The 19035-nt window shown below is 44.1% G+C and overlaps 1 long non-coding RNA gene across 1 annotated transcript; it reads right to left on the reverse strand.

Moving 5' to 3' along the window:
* Positions 1 to 2903: 2903 nt before the first annotated feature.
* On the reverse strand, positions 2904 to 3434 carry LOC115205552 (uncharacterized). The gene is made up of 2 exons (XR_003880635.1): positions 3280 to 3434; positions 2904 to 3219 (listed from the first exon to the last, which is right to left on the reverse strand). It is a non-coding gene; the product is annotated as an uncharacterized LOC115205552 (long non-coding RNA).
* Between the last annotated feature and the right edge of the window lie 15601 nt (positions 3435 to 19035).

Genomic DNA, 19035 nt, shown 5'->3' on the forward strand with positions numbered 1-19035 from the left:
GTCCTCTGAGAGGAGACTATATTTCCAACTGTCAATGTCCTTTCTGAGAGAAGACTATATTTCCAACTGTCAATGTCCTCTGAGAGAAGACTATATTTCCAACTGTCAATGTCCTCTCTGAGAGGAGACTATATTTTCAACTGTCAATGTCCTCTCTGAGAGAAGACTATATTTCCAACTGTCAATGTCCTCTCTGAGAGAAGACTATATTTCCAACTGTCAATGTCCTCTCTGAGAGAAGACTATATTTCCAACTGTCAATGTCCTTTCTGAGAGGAGACTATATTTCCAACTGTCAATGTCCTCTCTGAGAGAAGACTATATTTCCAACTGTCAATGTCCTTTCTGAGAGAAGACTATATTTCCAACTGTCAATGTCCTTTCTGAGAGAAGACTATATTTCCAACTGTCAATGTCCTCTCGGAGAGAAGACTATATTTCCAACTGTCAATGTCCTCTCGGAGAGTAGGGCAGGCTATATATATTTCCAACTATCAATGTCCTGTCTGAGAGCAGACTGTATCTACCTCAGTTACCTCGTACCTCTGCACATTCACTTGGTACTGGTACCCCTTGTATTTTTCCAAGTTATTGTTACTCATTGTGTATTTATTATGACGTTTATTATTACGTGTTTTACTTTTCTATTATTTCTCTATTTTCCATCTGCATTGTTGGGAAGGGCCCGTAAGCATTTCACTGTTAGTCTACGCCTGTTGTTTATGAAGCGTGTGACAAATACAATTGGATTTGATTTGAGTCATATCTTCTTTTCTTCTCATCCAGTTTATACCTTATCATAGCTTTTACATATGGTAGATTCATCTCGAGCTCAGAATGCCTCTCACACTATTTCTGTAGAGACATCGAGGTCTGAGCTAAATGTGTCTCTCGTTATCAGACGTGTCTGGCATGTCACCTGTATCCAAGATCAGAGGAATGACACCTTCACATCATCAGGGTGCCTCCTCACACCACACAAAAGGATGTGGGCAAACTCACAGCACTGAAAATAAACATGCCACTTTTCTCTTAGTAATCTAATGTCATATTCAAGTTGTGTCCGTATCTAAATATTGCAGAATTTGTTCGTGCAAATTCTATTTATTTTCCACCACTTCATTCACACTTTGCTCTTTGTGTGTCATTATGCAACACTGAGATGCAGCTCCTAGCCCATAGCATGTATCATAGCTATTAACATCTAATCACCAGCCGTCATCAGCCTATCATAACCTACACTACACAACACGGCCAAATGCTTGTCCAACATCTCATTCCAAAATAAAGGCCGTTAATATGGAGTTGGTCCCCCCTTTGCTGCTATAACAGCCTCCAATCTGGGAAGACTTTCTAATAGATGTTGGAACATTGGAAGCAAGTCCCTGCAGCATTCAGCCACAAGAGCATTAGTGAGGTCGGGCACTGATGTTGGGCGATTAGGCTTGGCTCACAGTCTGCGTTCCAATTTATCCCAAAGGTGTTCGATGGGGTTGAGGTAAGGGCTCTCTACAGGCCAGTCAAGTTCTTCTCCACTGATCTCGACAAACCATTTCGGTATGGATCTTGCTTTGTGCACAAGGACATTGTCATGCGAAAACTGTTGCCACAAAGTTGGAAGCACTGAATCTAGACCATGTGCTGTTATAATCTCTACCCGGCACAGCCAGAAGAGGACTGGCCACCCCTCATAGCCTGGTTCCTCTCTAGGTTTCTTCCTAGGTTTTGGCCTTTCTAGGGAGTTTTTCCTAGCCACCGTGCTTCTACACCTGCATTGCTTGCTGTTTGGGGTTTTAGGCTGGGTTTCTGTACAGCACTTTGAGATATCAGCTGATGTAAGAAGGGCTATAGAAATAAATTTGATTTGATTTGATTTGAATTCTCTAGAATGACATTGTATGCTGTAGTGTTAAGATTTCCCTTCACTGGAACTAAGGGGCCTAGCCTGAACTATGAAAAACAGCCCCAGACCATTATTCCTCCTTAAACAAACCTTACAGTTGGCACTATGCTTTGGGGCAGGTAGTGTTCTCCTGGCATCCGCCAAACCCAGATTCGTCCGTCAGACTGCCAGATGGTGAAGCGTGATTCATCTCTCCAAAGAATGTGTTTCTGCTGCTCCAGAGTCCAATGCTTTACACGTCGCCCATGGAAACCCATTTCATGAAGCTCCCGACAAACAGTTCTTGTGCTGACGTTGCTTCCAGAGGCTGTTTGGAACTTGGTAGTGAGTGTTCGCAACAGAGGACAGACAATTTTTACATGCTACACGCTTCAGTACTCGGCGGTCCAGTTCTGTGAGCTTGTGTGGCCTACCACTTCATGGTTGAGCCGTTGTTGCTCCTAGACATTTCCACTTCACAATAACAGCACTTGACTCGTTGGAAAGGTGGCATCCTATGACGGTGCCACGTTGAGAGTCACTGAGCTCTTCAGTAAGAACATTCTACTGCCATTGTTCGTCTATGGAGATTGCATGGCTGTGTGTTCGATTTTATACACCTGTCAGCAATGGGTGTGGCTGAAATAGCCCAATCCACTCATTTGAAGGGTTGTCCACATACACTGTATATACAAAAGTAGGTCCTCTATCTGCTGGTAGTATATCACGTCTCTGTATTATTAATGTCATTAGAAGGATAAATAACAGTGGAAATGTAATTAAGGGTTTAATGAAAAGTATGAGTTAGGTGACACCGTGTTAATGAGGAGCTGATGGATGATGGAGCGGGGAGGAGTGGGGGGGAGGGTTGGTGAGAGAAGGGTTGGGAGAGGGGGGTGGAGGAGAGGGGGTGTGTCATAGAGATATGAACAGCCTATGGCTTCACACTGTGCCACCGCCCCTCCCTACAGCTGTCGGCTTCTTCAGACACTCCCTTTCCTCTGACCTCTTTTTGACTTTCTTGTTCTCAGCAAACCATCACCTTCCTTTCCTGTTCTCAGAAAACCATCACTATCCTTTCCTGTTCTCAGAAAACCATCACCTTTCTTTCCTCAGCAAACCATCACTGTCCTTTCCTGTTCTCAGCAAACCATCACCTTCCTTTCCTGTTCTCAGAAAACCATCACTATCCTTTCCTGTTCTCAGAAAACCATCACCTTCCTTTCCTGTTCTCAGAAAACCATCACTATCCTTTCCTGTTCTCAGCAAACCATCACCTTCCTTTCCTGTTCTCAGAAAACCATCACTATCCTTTCCTGTTCTCAGCAAACCATCACCTTCCTTTCCTGTTCTCAGAAAACCATCACTATCCTTTCCTGTTCTCAGCAAACCATCACCTTTCTTTCCTCAGCAAACCATCACTGTCCTTTCCTGTTCTCAGCAAACCATCACTTTCCTTTCCTGTTCTCAGCAAACCATCACTGTCCTCGCTGGTTCCATTGTCCTCACCGTTTAAACGCACATTTGTCACAATGAAAGTTTGATCGCCAACTTGTAATCTGAAAAAAACAGAAATTAGTTACCTCTGGTTTGTTCAGCCATTTCGATGAGTTAGGGTTAGAGTTTTGGGATAAACGCCGAAAATAAGGTTAACACATGCTTAGGAGATCTGATACGTATTGTTCTATGAGATAATATCAGTCAGTTAAAAAAAGATGCCATTACCATTTCTCTCTGTGAGGATCGATGCTGGAGACAGGACAAAGTAACAATGCAGACACAGGGAGCAACCGGGGGAGCAGACAGTTATAGACAGGGAAATCAACAATGGGAAATAGTCCAGGTGCGTCCAATGAGCGCTGCTGCGCGTACTGATGGTAACAGGTGTGCGTAATGAAGGGCAGCCTTGCGCCCTCGAGCGCCAGAGAGGGAGAGCGGGAGCATGCGTGACAGCTCTCTATGAGAGGATATACTGTAAGATAACATCAATCATTTTCACCCTTATTGTGATGGTGCACAGGCAGCTAGCTATGCCTTAGTCTGTGTGAGCCAGTCATCCTTTAATCAGTTTCTCATTCCTTTGGGGGGGGTGTTCCTCTTCTATTCAGCTGTCTAAACACACCTGTCTGGTTGCGTGTGTGGGGCCATTCTCCAAGGTTGACATGCTGATAGCATCAGAGTTTGGCTCATAAAGGGTTAAAGCCAGGCGTAGCAGAGAGCACGACAGCACCTGGGAGAATGCTTCAGTACAGTATAACACAGAGGAAGAGTTCCAACCTGGGCTGTGTCAGTACAATATAACACAGAGGAATAGTTCCAATCTGGGTTCTGTCAGTACAATATAACACAGAGGAAGAGTTCCAATCTGGGCTCTGTCAGTACAATATAACACAGAGGAAGAGTTCCAACCTGGGCTGCTTCAGTACAATATAACACAGAGGAAAAGTTCCAACCTGGGCTCTGTCAGTACAATATAACACAGAGGAAGAGTTCCAACCTGGGCTGCTTCAGTACATTATAACACAGAGGAAGAGTTCCAACCTGGGCTGCTTCAGTACATTATAACACAGAGGAAGAGTTCCAACCTGGGCTCTGTCAGTACAATATAACACAGAGGAAGAGTTCCAACCTGGGCTCTGTCAGTACAATATAACACAGAGGAAGAGTTCCAACCTGGGCTCCGTCAGTACAATATAACACAGAGGAAGAGTTCCAACCTGGGCTCTGTCAGTACAATATAACACAGAGGAAGAGTTCCAACCTGGACTGGGTCAGTACAATATAACACAGAGGAAGAGTTCCAACCTGGGCTCTGTCAGTACAATATAACACAGAGGAAGAGTTCCAACCTGGGCTGCTTCAGTACAATATAACACAGAGGAAGAGTTCCAACCTGGGCTGCGTCAGTACAATATAACACAGAGGAAGAGTTCCAACCTGGGCTGCTTCAGTACAATATAACACAGAGGAAGGGTTCCAACCTGGGCTGCTTCAGTACAATATAACACAGAGGAAGAGTTCCAACCTGGGCTGCTTCAGTACAATATAACACAGAGGAAGAGTTCCAACCTGGGCTGCTTCAGTACAATATAACACAGGGGAAGAGTTCCAACCTGGGCTCTGTCAGTACAATATAACACAGAGGAAGAGTTCCAACCTGGGCTGCTTCAGTACAATACAACACAGAGGAAGAGTTCCAACCTGGGCTGCTTCAGTACATTATAACACAGAGGAAGAGTTACAACCTGGGCTGCTTCAGTACAATATAACACAGGGGAAGAGTTCCAACCTGGGCTCTGTCAGTACAATATAACACAGAGGAAGAGTTCCAACCTGGGCTGCTTCAGTACAATATAACACAGAGGAAGAGTTCCAACATGTTTTTCTCCCTACTCCACCTACCTACCTCCGACTACGCCTCTGCAGGATCTTATCCGTCTGGAACTGGGGCTTTCCATTCTGTGATTCAGGCTATCAAATCAAATCAAATGTTATCACTACTCTACGTAGTAAACTGACTGGAGGATAGATTGGGGTATGACGTATGAACATGCATCACATCTTATCTTACACATAATATTCAATTATTGACTTATGAATGCAGCTTGAGTTATTGGTGATTTGTTTCTAAATTGTTAAAAAATCCTGTCTGAAGAGCGTTTATTCGTCTTATCAACACTAGATGGCGATAGAGCTTCATATTCGACACTAGTCTGTGGAGTGTAGTCAAAAGTACTGTTCACCATACCATTCATGTGATTTATGAAACACCAAACAGAACAAGGCAGCTTTTCAAAAATGGATTTGATGCAAACTCAATTTTTCTTTTCTTTTTCTGTCTTTCCAGGTTTCCTGTCCCAGGTGTGAAGCGCTCTCACCCTCATGGCCCTGACCCTAAGATCAAAGCCCCTGAACCAGTCATCTCCCAGATCATCGACAAACTCAAACACATCAACCAGGTGGTCTGTGTGTGTGTGTGTGTGTGTGTGTGTGTGCGCATGCATGCGTGCGTTTATGGGTACTTTCATATATGTTTACGCTCAGGTCAGTCAAAACAGGCTGTTGATGGAGGGCACATGTGTGGCCCCTACCCCTGGGCCTGGCCCCTACCCCTCGGCCTGCCCCCTACTTCTGGGCTTAGCCCCTACCCCTGGGCCTGGCCCCTACCCCTTGTTCTGACTCAGCCATATGGAATGCAGGTTACTCTGTAAAGTTATTTGGTTCTGACCCAGCCATATGGAATACAGGTTACTCTGCAGCTACAGTTGAGGTCGTAATTTTACATACATTTACATTTACATTTACATTTAAGTCATTTAGCAGACGCTCTTATCCAGAGCGACTTACATACACCTTAGGCAAATACTTTTAAACTCAGTTTTTCACAAATCCTGACATTTAGTCCTCGTAAAGATTCCCTGTCTTAGGTCAGTTAGGATCACCACTTTATTTTAAGAATGTGAAATGTCAGAATAATAGTAGAGAGAATGATTTATTTCAGCTTTAATTTCTTTCGTCACATTCCCAGTGGGTCAGAAGTTTACATACACTCAATTAGTATTTGGTAGCATTGCCTCTAAATTGTTTAACTTGGGCCAAACGTTTTGGGTAGCCTTCCACAAGCTTCCCACAATAAGTTGGGTGAATTTTGACCCATTCGTCCTGACAGAGCCGGTGTAACTGAGTCAGGTTTGTAGGCCTCCTTGCTCGCACACGCTTTTTCAGTTCTGCCCACACATTTTCTATAGGATTGAGGTCAGGGCTTTGTGATGGCCACTCCAATACCTTGACTTTGTTGTCCTTAAGCCATTTTGCCACAACTTTGGAAGTATACTTGGGGTCATTGTCCATTTGGAAGACCCATTTGCAAGCTTTAACTTCCTGACTGATGTCTTGAGATGTTGCTTCAATATATCCACATAATTTTCCTCTTTCATGATGCCATCTATTTTGTGAAGTGCACCAGACCCTCCTGCAGCAAAGCATCCCCACAACATGATGCTGCCACCCCCGTGCTTCACTGTTGGGATGGTGTTCTTCGGCTTGCAAGCCTCCCCCTTTTTCCTCCAAACATAACAATGGTCATTATGGCCAAACAGTTCTATTTTTGTTTCATCAGATCAGAGGAAATTTCTCAAAAAAGTACAATCTTTGTCCCCATGTGCAGTTGCAAACCGTAGTCTAGCTTTTTCTATGGCAGTTTTGGAGCAGTGGTTTCTTCCTTGCTGAGCGGCCTTTCAGGTTATGTCGATATAGGACTCGTTTTACTGTGGATATAGATACTTTTGTACCCGTTTCCTCCAGCATCTTCACAAGGTCCTTTGCTGTTGTTCTGGAATTGATTTGCACTTTTCACACCAAAGTGCATTCATCTCTAGGAGACAGAACGCGTCCCCTTCCTGAGCGGTATGACGGCTGCATGGTCCCATGGTGTTTATACTTGCGTACTATTGTTTGTACAGATGAACATGGTACCTTCAGGTGTTTGGAAATTGCTCCCAAGGATGAACCAGACTTGTGAAGGTCTCAATTTTTTTTCTGAGGTCTTGGCTGATTTCTTTTGATTTTCCAATGATGTCCATCAAAGAGGCACTGAGTTTGAAGGTAGGCCTTGAAATACATGCACAGGTACACCTCCAATTGACTCAATTGACTCAATTAGCCTATCAGGAGCTTCTAATTCCATGACATCGTTTTCTGGAATTTTCCAAACTGTTTAAAGGCACAGTCATCTTAGTGTTTGTAACCTTCTGACCCACTGGAATTGTGAAACAGTGAACTATAAGTGAAATAATCTATCTTTAAGTAATTGTTGGAAAAATGACTTGTGTCATGCACAAAGTAGATGTCCTAACCGACTTGCCAAAACTATAGTTTGTTAACAAGAAATTTGTGGAGTGGTTGCAAAACGAGTTTTAATGACTCCAACCTAAGTGTATGTAAACTTCCAACTTCAACTGTATCTGGATCTGACCCAGCGATATGGAATACAGGTTACTCTGCAGCTATCTGGTTCTGACCCAGCCATATGGAATGCAGGTTACTCTGCAGCTATCTGGTTCTGACCCAGCCATATGGCATGCAGGTTACTCTGCAGCTATCTGGTTCTGACCCAGCCATATGGAATGCAGGTTACTCTGCAGCTATCTGGTTCTGACTCAGCCATATGGAATGCAGGTTACTCTGCAGCTATCTGGTTCTGACCCAGCCATATGGAATGCAGGTTACTCTGCAGCTATCTGGTTCTGACTCAGCCATATGGAATGCAGGTTACTCTGCAGCTATCTGGTTCTGACTCAGCCATATGGAATGCAGGTTACTCTGCAGCTATCTGGTTCTGACCCAGCCATATGGAATGCAGGTTACTCTGCAGCTATCTGGTTCTGACTCAGCCATATGGCATGCAGGTTACTTGCAGAGCCTCACTTCCACAGACAGACTAATTGTCCACCTGCACCTGGGGTTAACATAGAACAGGTCAGTCCAGGTGAAGGTGCCTACATGTATTTATTTATTATGTTTATTTGGCACTTATAATGCACAACAGAAACATGTCTCAGAGCACTGAGAAAACATTTAGCTAATAGCTCATTTCCATCTATAGTCCCTAAAACGTCTAGACATAGGACAACATCTAGACATGGAAACATTATATACAACTAGACATAGGACAACATCTAGACACGGAAACATTATATACATCTAGACATAGGACAACATCTAGACATGGAAACATTATATACATCTAGACATACGACAACATCTAGACACGGAAACATTATATACATCTAGACATAGGACAACATCTAGACATGGAAACATTGTATACATCTAGACATAGGACAACATCTAGACACGGAAACATTATATACAATTAGACATAGGACAACATCTAGACATGGAAACATTATATACATCTAGACATACGACAACATCTAGACACGGAACTACTATATACAAAACATAAAAATATAGAAACATACAGTAAAAAAAATCAGACATCAGCACATAGAGACACCAGGACATAGAGACATCAGGGGACATCAGGTCATAAAGACATCAGGTCATGGAGATATCAGGACATAGATACATCAGGGGACATCAGGTCATAAAGACATCAGGTCATAGAGACATCAGGACATGGAGACATCAGGGGACATCAGGTCATAAAGACATCAGGTCATAGAGACATCAGGACATAGAGACATCAGGGGACATGAGGTCATAAAGACATCAGGTCATAGAGACATCAGGACATGGAGACATCAGGTCATAAAGACATCAGGACATAGATAATTCAGGTCATAAACACATCAGGTCATAGAGACATCAGGACATAGAGACATCAGGGGACATCAGGTCATAAAGACATCAGGACATAGAGAATTCAGGTCATAGAGACATCAGGACATAGAGACATCAGGACATAGAGACATAATGTCATAGAGACATCAGTACATAGAGACATCAGTGGACATGAGGTCATAAAGACATCAGGACATAGACACATCAGGACATAGAGACATCAGCACTTAGAGACATCATGGGACATCAGGTCATAGAGACATCAAGACATAGAGACATCAGCACTTAGAGACATCATGGGACATCAGGTCATAGAGATATCAAGACATAGAGACATCAGGACATGGAGACATCAGGTCATAAAGACATCAGGACATAGAGAATTCAGGTCATAGAGACATCAGGACATAGAGACATCATGTCATAGAGACATCAGCAGATAGAGACATCAGGACATAGAGACATCAGGTCATAAAGATATCAGGACATAGAGACATCATGACATAGAGACTTCAGGACATAGAGACATCAGGACATGGAGACATCAGTGGACATGAGGTCATAAAGACATCAGGACATAGACACATCAGGACATAGAGACATCAGCACTTAGAGACATCATGGGACATCAGGTCATAGAGACATCAGGACAGAGACATCAGGACATGGAGACATCAGGTCATAAAGACATCAGGACATAGAGAATTCAGGCCATAGAGACATCAGGACATAGAGACATCATGTCATAGAGACATCAGCACATAGAGACATCAGGACATAGAGACATCAGGTCATAAAGACATCAGGACATAGAGACATCTTGACATAGAGACTTCAGGACATAGAGACATCATGTCATAGAGACATCAGGACATAGAGACATCAGTGGACATGAGGTCATAAAGACATCAGGACATAGAGACTTCAGGACATAGAGACATCATGTCATAGAGACATCAGGACATAGACACATCAGGACATAGAGACATCAGCACTTAGAGACATCATGGGACATCAGGTCATAGAGACATCAGGACATAGAGACATCAGGACATGGAGACATCAGGTCATAAAGACATCAGGACATAGAGACATCATGTCATAAACACATCAGGTTATAGAAACATCAGGACATAGAGACATCAGGACATAGAGACATCATGTCATAGAGATATCAGGACATAGAGACATCAGGGGACATGAGGTCATAAAGACATCAGGACATAGACACATCAGGACATAGAGACATCAGCACATAGAGACATCATGGGACATCAGGACATAGAGACTTCAGCACATAGAGACATCATGGGACATCAGGTCATAGAGACATCAGGACAGAGACATCAGGACATGGAGACATCAGGTCATAAAGACATCAGGACATAGAGAATTCAGGCCATAGAGACATCAGGACATAGAGACATCATGTCATAGAGACATCAGCACATAGAGACATCAGGACATAGAGACATCAGGTCATAAAGACATCAGGACATAGAGACATCTTGACATAGAGACTTCAGGACATAGAGACATCATGTCATAGAGACATCAGGACATAGAGACATCAGTGGACATGAGGTCATAAAGACATCAGGACATAGAGACTTCAGGACATAGAGACATCATGTCATAGAGACATCAGGACATAGAGACATCAGCACTTAGAGACATCATGGGACATCAGGTCATAGAGACATCAGGACATAGAGACATCAGGACATGGAGACATCATGTCATAAAGACATCAGGACATAGAGACATCATGTCATAAACACATCAGGTTATAGAAACATCAGGACATAGATACATCAGGACATAGAGACATCATGTCATAGAGATATCAGGACATAGAGACATCAGGGGACATGAGGTCATAAAGACATCAGGACATAGACACATCAGGACATAGAGACATCAGCACATAGAGACATCATGGGACATCAGGACATAGAGACTTCAGCACATAGAGACATCATGGAACATCAGGACATAGAGACATCAGGGGACATGAGGTCATAAAGACATCAGGACATAGACACATCAGGACATAGAGACATAAGCACATAGAGACATCAGGACATAGAGACATCAGCACATAGAAACATCATGGGACATCAGGACATAGAGACATCAGCACATAGAGACATCATGGAACATCAGGACATAGAGACATCAGTGGACATGAGGTCATAAAGACATCAGGACATAGACACATCAGGACATAGAGACATCAGCACATAGAGACATCAGGACCTAGAGACATCAGCACATAGAGACATCATGGGACGTCAGGACATAGAGACATCAGGACATAGAGACATCGCACATAAAGACATCAGCACATAGAGACATCATGGGACATCAGGACATAGAGACATCAGGACATAGAGACATCAGCACATAGAGACATCATGGAACATCAGGTCATAGAGACATCAGGATATAGAGACATGAGGGAACATCAGGTCAAAGAGACATTAGCACATAGATACATCAGGGGTCATCAGGACATAGATATGTCAGGAGACATCAGGATATTGAGACATCAGCACATAGACACATCAGGACATAGAGACATCAGATCATAGAGACATCAGGACATAGAGACATCAGCACATAGAGACATCAGCACATAGAGACATCAGGACATAGAGACATCAGGGCACATCAGGATATAGAGACATCAGGACATAGAGACATCAGGTCATAGAAACATCAGTACATAGAGACATCAGGATATAGAGACATCAGCACAATGAGACATCAGGACATAGAGACATCAGGTCATAGAGACATCAGGACATAGAGACATCAGGACATAGACACATCAGGACATAGAGACATCAGGACATAGACACATCAGGACATAGAGACATCAGGGCACATAAGGTCATAGAAACATCAGGACATAGACACATCAGGATATAGAGACATCAGGATATAGAGACATCAGGTCATAGAGACATCAGGACATAGAGACATCAGGACATAGAGACATCAGGGCATAGAGACATCAGGACATAAAGACATCAGCACAAAGAGACATCAGGACATAGAGACATCAGGATATAGAGACATCAGGATATAGAGACATCAGGCCATAGAGACATCAGGACATAGAGACATCATGGCATAGAGACATCAGGGCACATCGGGACATAGATACATCAGCACATAGAGACATCAGGACATAGACACATCAGGATATAGAGACATCAGGATATAGAGACATCAGGTCATAGAGACATCCGGACATAGAGACATCAGGGCATAGAGACATCAGGGCACATCAGGGCATAGAGACATCAGGACATAAAGACATCAGCACAAAGAGACATCAGGACATAGAGACATCATGGCATAGAGACATCAGGGCACATCGGGACATAGATACATCAGGACATAGAGACACCAGGAAATGTATACATCAGGCGACATCAGGACATAGAGACATCAGGGGACGTCAGGACATGGAGACATCAGGACATAGAGACATCAGGGGACATCAGGACATATATATGTCAGGGGACATCAGGACATTGAGACATCAGGGGACATCAGGATATAGAGATATCAGGACATAGAGACATCAGGGCACATCAGGATATAGAGACATCAGGACATAGAGACATCAGGACATAGAGACATCAGCACATAGAGACATCAGCACATAGAGACATTAGGACATAGAGACATCAGCAGATATCAGGACATAGATACATCAGGGGACATCAGGATATAGAGACATCAGGACATAGAGACATCAGCAGACATCAGCACACTGAGACATCAGGGCATAGAGACATCAGGGGACATCAGGATATAGAGACATCAGAACATAGAGACATCAGCAGACATCAGCACACTGAGACATCAGGACATAGAGACATCAGGACATAGAGACATCAAGGGACATCAGGTCATAAAGACATCAGGTCATAGAGACATCAGGACATTGAGACATCAGGACATGGAGACATCAGCACATAGAGACATCAGGACATAGAGACATCAGGGGACATCAGGACATATATATGTCAGGGGACATCAGGACATTGAGACATCAGGGGACATCAGGATATAGAGACATCAGGACATAGAGACATCAGGGGACATCAGGACATAGAGACATCAGGGGACATAGAGACATCAGGGGACATCAGGGCATAGAGACATCAGAACATAGAGACATCAGGGGACATCAGGGCATAGAGACATCAGGGGACATCAGGACATGGAGACATCAGCACATAGTGCCATCGGGACATAGACACATCAGTACATAGAGACATCAGGGGACATCAGGACATAGAGACATCAGCACATAGAGACATCAGGACATAGAGACATCAGGGGACATCAGGACATGGAGACATCAGGACGTAGAGACATCAGCACATAGTGACATCGGGACATAGACACATCAGTACATAGAGACATCAGGGACATCAGGACATAGAGACATCAGCACATAGAGACATCAGGACATAGAGACATCAGGTGACATCAGGACATGGAGACATCAGGACGTAGAGACATCAGCACATAGTGACATCGGGACATAGACACATCAGTACATAGAGACATCAGGGGACTTCAGGACATAGAGACATCAGCACATAGAGACATCAGGACATAGAGACATCAGGACATAGAGACATCAGGGGACATCAGGACATAGAGACATCAGGTGACATCAGGACATAGAGACATCAGGACATAGAGACATCAGCACATAGAGACATCAGGGGACATCATGACATAGAAACATCAGGGGACATCAGGACATAGAGACATCAGGACATGTAGACATGTTTCAACACAGAATTAAAAACATTGCTCATAGAAACACATTCTATTGGATAGACATTCTAATATACCTATTAAAAAAACAAAATATTGTGCATTGCTCAATTATTGCACAACACCTTACTATCAATTAGGTCACTGCTACCTGGACTATTTTGACAGTATGGGGATCAAAGTTTTTGTGACGGGCAACAGGACCAGCTCTACCATCATCACACGGACTAAGCCTCTGCTGTCTGTCATCAAGGCCCCCTACATACCAACTGCTCCTCCGTTTCCATGACAGCCCACCTCAGAGGGAGCCGAGGGTGCTAACAGGTGCCCGCCCATACTCTCCCAGTCTGACTCAGTAGCAAGTTGGTAGTATCAGCCAATGAGATCTGTGTTCTCCCTGGTTGTTGTTGTAAGGTTCTGGCTGTTGACATGCAGGACTGAACCCCCCTCTGCTTCAACAGGGAGCCCAGGTCAGGTCAGCTTCCCTCTATGTGTGTGTGTGTGTGTGTGTGTGTGTGTGTGTGTGTGTGTGTGTGTGTGTGTGTGTGTGTGTGTGTGTGTGTGTGTGTGTGTGTGTGTGTGATTGCGTGTGTGCATGCGTCGATCAGAGGGGCTAGTGCTTGTGTGCTGAAGGCCTGTCTCAATGGATTACTATATCTCTCTCCTGTTCAAACAAACTGGGCAAGGACATGTAAGGAGGAACTGTGGCCCCTCTCCTCCCCAGCTCAAGCCCCTCAAAGGGGAGGGTGTGGAAGTGTGGGGGGGGGAATCCACCTCAGGGAGACACTGTAATTTTCTCAATTACTTTTACTGCATTACCTCATGCACGCTTAGTCCCTCTCCTAAGGAGAGGGTAGATTTTTGGTTGTGAGTGTTCAGAGCTCCCCCACCCCCTCCTACTCTCAGTCCTGTCTCTCTCTCAAAGCTCTGCTTCTTCAAATCCTCTTTCTATTTACTTTACACACACACACAAAGTGAATGATAGACATAGGTACAGCAAGTGTACACTGAAGTGATAATGCCAGAGAAGCCGGTGTTTGGAGGATATATTGGCACGCGTGTTGTTCGTCCAGGGCCGGCAAACCGTGCCAATATATTCTCCAAACACCAGCGTCGAGGGCATTTTCACTTTTACTAAACGGGTTACTAACATCTTCAAATTATGAGTTACGTAAAGTGCATTTGGAAATTATTCAGACCCCTTGACTTTTTCCAAGTTTTGTTACGTTACAGCCTTGTTCTTAAATTGATTCAATTGTTTTCTTTCCTCATCAGTCTACACACAATACTCCATAATGAAAAAGCAACAACAGGTTTTTATACATTTTTGCAAGTGTATTCAAAGTAAAACATTTAAATATCTCATTTACATAAGTATTCAGACCCTTTACTCAATACTTTGTTGAAGCACCTTTGGCAGCGATTACAGCCTTGAGTCTTCTTGGGTATGACGCTACAAGCTTTGCCTACTTGTATTTGGGGTGTTTCTCCCATTCTTCTCTGCAGATCCTATCCAGCTCTGTCAGGTTGGATGGGGAACGTCTCTGCACAGCTATTTCAGGTCTCTCCAGAGATGTTTGATCCAGTTCAAGACCGGGATCTGGCTGGGCCACTCAAGGACATTCAGAGACTTGTCCTGAAGCCACTCCTGTGTTGTCTTGGCTGTGTGCTTCGGGTCATTGTCCTGTTGGAAGGTGAACCTTCGCCCCAGTCTGAGGTCCTGAGAGCTCTGGAGCAGGTTTTCATCAAGGATCTCTCTACTTTTCTCTGTTCATCTTTCCCTTGATCATGACTGGACTCCCAGTCCCTGCCGCTGAAAAACATCCCCACCTCATGATGCTGCCACCACCATGCTTCACCGTATGGATGGTGCCAGGTTTCCTCCAGAAGTGACGCTTGGCATTCAGGCCAAAGAGTTCAATATTGGTTTCATCAGACCAGAGATTCTTGTTTCTCATGGTCTGAGAGTCCTTTAGGTGCCTTTTGGCAAACTCCAAGCGGGCTTTTACTGATTAGTGACTTCCGTCTGGCCACTCTACCAAAAAGGCCTGATTGGTGGAGTGCTGCAGAGATGGTTGTCCTTCTGGAAGGTTATCCCATCTCCACAGAGGAACTCTGGAGCTCTGTCAGAGTGACCATCGGGTTCTTGGTCACCTCCCTGAACAAGGTCCTTCTCCCCCGATTGCTCTGTTTGGCCGGGTGGCCAGCTCTAGGAAGAGTCTTGGTGGTTCCAAACTTCTTCCATTTAAGAATGATGGAGGCCACTGTGTTCTTGGGGACCTTCAAAGCTGCATACATTTGGCAAACTCCAAGCGGAGTACCCTTCCCCAGATCTGTACCTCGACAGAATCCTGTCTCTGAGCTCAACGGGCAATTCCTTCGACCTCATGGCTTGGTTTTTGCTCTGACCAGCACTGTCAACTGTGGGACCTTATATAGACAGATGTGTGCTTTCCAAATCATGTACAATCATTTGAATTCACCACAGGTGGACTCCAATCAAGTTGTAGAAACAACTCAAGGATGTTTAATGGAAACAGGATGCACCTGAGCTCAATTTCGAATCTCATTGCAAATGGGTCTGAATACTTATGGAAATAAGGTATTTGTGTTTTTAAATTTGTATACATTTGCAAAAAATTCTAAAAACTGTTTCCGGCTTTTCATTATGGGGTATTGTGTGTAGATTGATGAGGACATGTTTTTATTTCATACATTTTAGAAAAAGAAGGTGAAAAAAAATATGTGGAAAAAGTCAAGGGGTCTGAATACTTTCCAAATGCACTGTATTTTCATTAAAAACTTTATTTTGATGAAGTTGATTCATACTATTACATCCTTCCACAAGATATAGTCCCGACACAAATCTAGGGTTGCTACCCAAGCCGGCTGGTCTTTCGTTCTACCAATTCGGTTGCCAAAGACGCGACACCGTCGTTCAGTCTTTTTGTTCTGTATCTATGGACGCGACCCGTTCGTTCTAAATGTTCTATTGCTATACTGCCTGGCAACGTTCTTATCCCTTGCTTGCTAGCTAGCCAACTACTGCTAACTTACAGTCACGTCAAACAGTGCAGCCAGAATAACAACAAAGTAGCTTCATTTGCATCTGTTTAAGCTGTTTTCTAGTGACATTTATTTGGGTACATCCATAACAATGAGTTAATGAGGTGTGATTTCACCTGGAGGAGAAAATGTGTCCTCTCGTCAGGAAACTGTTGTCAGAGGAGTTAGCCAACAACACAGCTAACACAATCACTTCAAACTTAAGCTGGAAAGACTGCAAACTAGCTGCACTTCATTTCGTTTTACCTGTTTTCTATTGATAGTTATTTGTATATATCCATGAAAATTATGCTGATTCTGTAATACCTAGATATTTCATGCAGACCACCATAGTCCGTGTGCCCAAGAACACCACGATAAAATGCCTAAATGACTACCAACCCGTAGCACTCACGTCTGTAGCCATGAAGTGCTGGTCGTGGCTCACATCAACACCATCATCCAAGAAACCCTTGACCCACTCCAATTGCATACCGCGCCAACAGATCCACAGATGACGCAATCTCTATTGCGCTCCACACTGCCCTTTCCCACCTGGATAAAAGGAACACCTATTTGAGAATGCTGTTCATTGACAACAGATCAGCATTCAACACCCTAGTGCCCTCAAAGCTCATCACTAAGCTAAGGACCCTGGGACTGAACACCTCCCTCTGCAACTGGATCCTAGACTTCCTGACGGGCCGCCCCCAGGTGGAAAGGGTAGGCAATAACACATCTGCCACGCTGATCCTCAACACGGGTGCCCCTCAGAGGTGCGTGCTTAGTCCCCTCCTATACTCCCTGTTCACCCACGACTGCGTGGCCAAGCACGACTCCAACACCATCATTAAGTTTGCCGACTACACAATGGTACTAGGCTTGATCACCGACAACAATGAGACAGCCTATAGGGAGGAGGTCAAAGACCGGGCAGTGTGGTGCCAGGACAACAACCTCTCCCTTAACGTGATCAAGACAAAGGAGATGATTGTGGCCTCTAGGAAAAGGAGGGCTGAACACGCCCCCATCCACATCGACGGGCTTTAGTGGAGCAGGTCAAGAGCTTCAAGTTCATTTGTGTCCATATCACCAACAAACTATCATGGTCCAAACACACCAGGACAGTCGTGAAGAGGATACGGCAACGCCTATTCCCCCTCAGGAGACTGAAAAGATTTGGCATGGGTCCTCAGATCCTCAAAAAGTTCTACAGCTGCACCATCGAGAGCATCCTGACTGGTTGCATCACTGCCTGGTACAGCAATTGCTCGGCCTCTGACTGCAAGGCACTACAGAGGGTAGTGCGTACGGCCCAGTACATCACTGGGGCCAAGCTTCCTGCCTTCCAGGACCTCTATACCAGGCTATGTCAGAAGAAGGCTCTAATAATTGTCAGACTCCAGCCACCCTATTGACGGGTGTCAGAGGTGTCTCTGCTACCGCACGGCAAGTGGTACCGGAGCGCCAAGTCTAGGTCCAAAAGGCTCCTCATAAGACTGCTGAACAGTTCATCAAATGGCTATCGGACTATTTGCATTGACCCCCCCCTTTTTTTTACGCTGCTGCTACTCTGTTTATTATCTACGCATAGGCACTTTACCCCTACTTATATGTACATATTAAATGAATTACCTCGACTAACCTGTACCTGTAGCATCCCCAGCTGAATGAATGGTCAACTCTCAAACTGATGATTCATGAGTGTTTAATGCGGTACCATTTCCATAAACACACCGTAAGAGCTGATGGAGAAACAAACCAGAAATGATCTTACAATATGAACAATACAGTCCACAAACAATAACACACTTTTACCCAACTTTAAATTAGTGTGCTTCATACATCAAATGCATGAACATTTCTACCCAAGTAGTATTTCGTGCTAACAGCTTGCTAATGTGGTGCAAGATTAAGTAATATTAGCCAGAACAAACAGTGGAGCTAAGCTACAGCTAATAAAGTCATATTGCTAGCATACTTCAGAACATCAA

The sequence above is a fragment of the Salmo trutta genome, chromosome 13, assembly GCF_901001165.1.
Source record: "Salmo trutta chromosome 13, fSalTru1.1, whole genome shotgun sequence".
In the NCBI taxonomy this organism is placed as follows: domain Eukaryota; kingdom Metazoa; phylum Chordata; class Actinopteri; order Salmoniformes; family Salmonidae; genus Salmo; species Salmo trutta.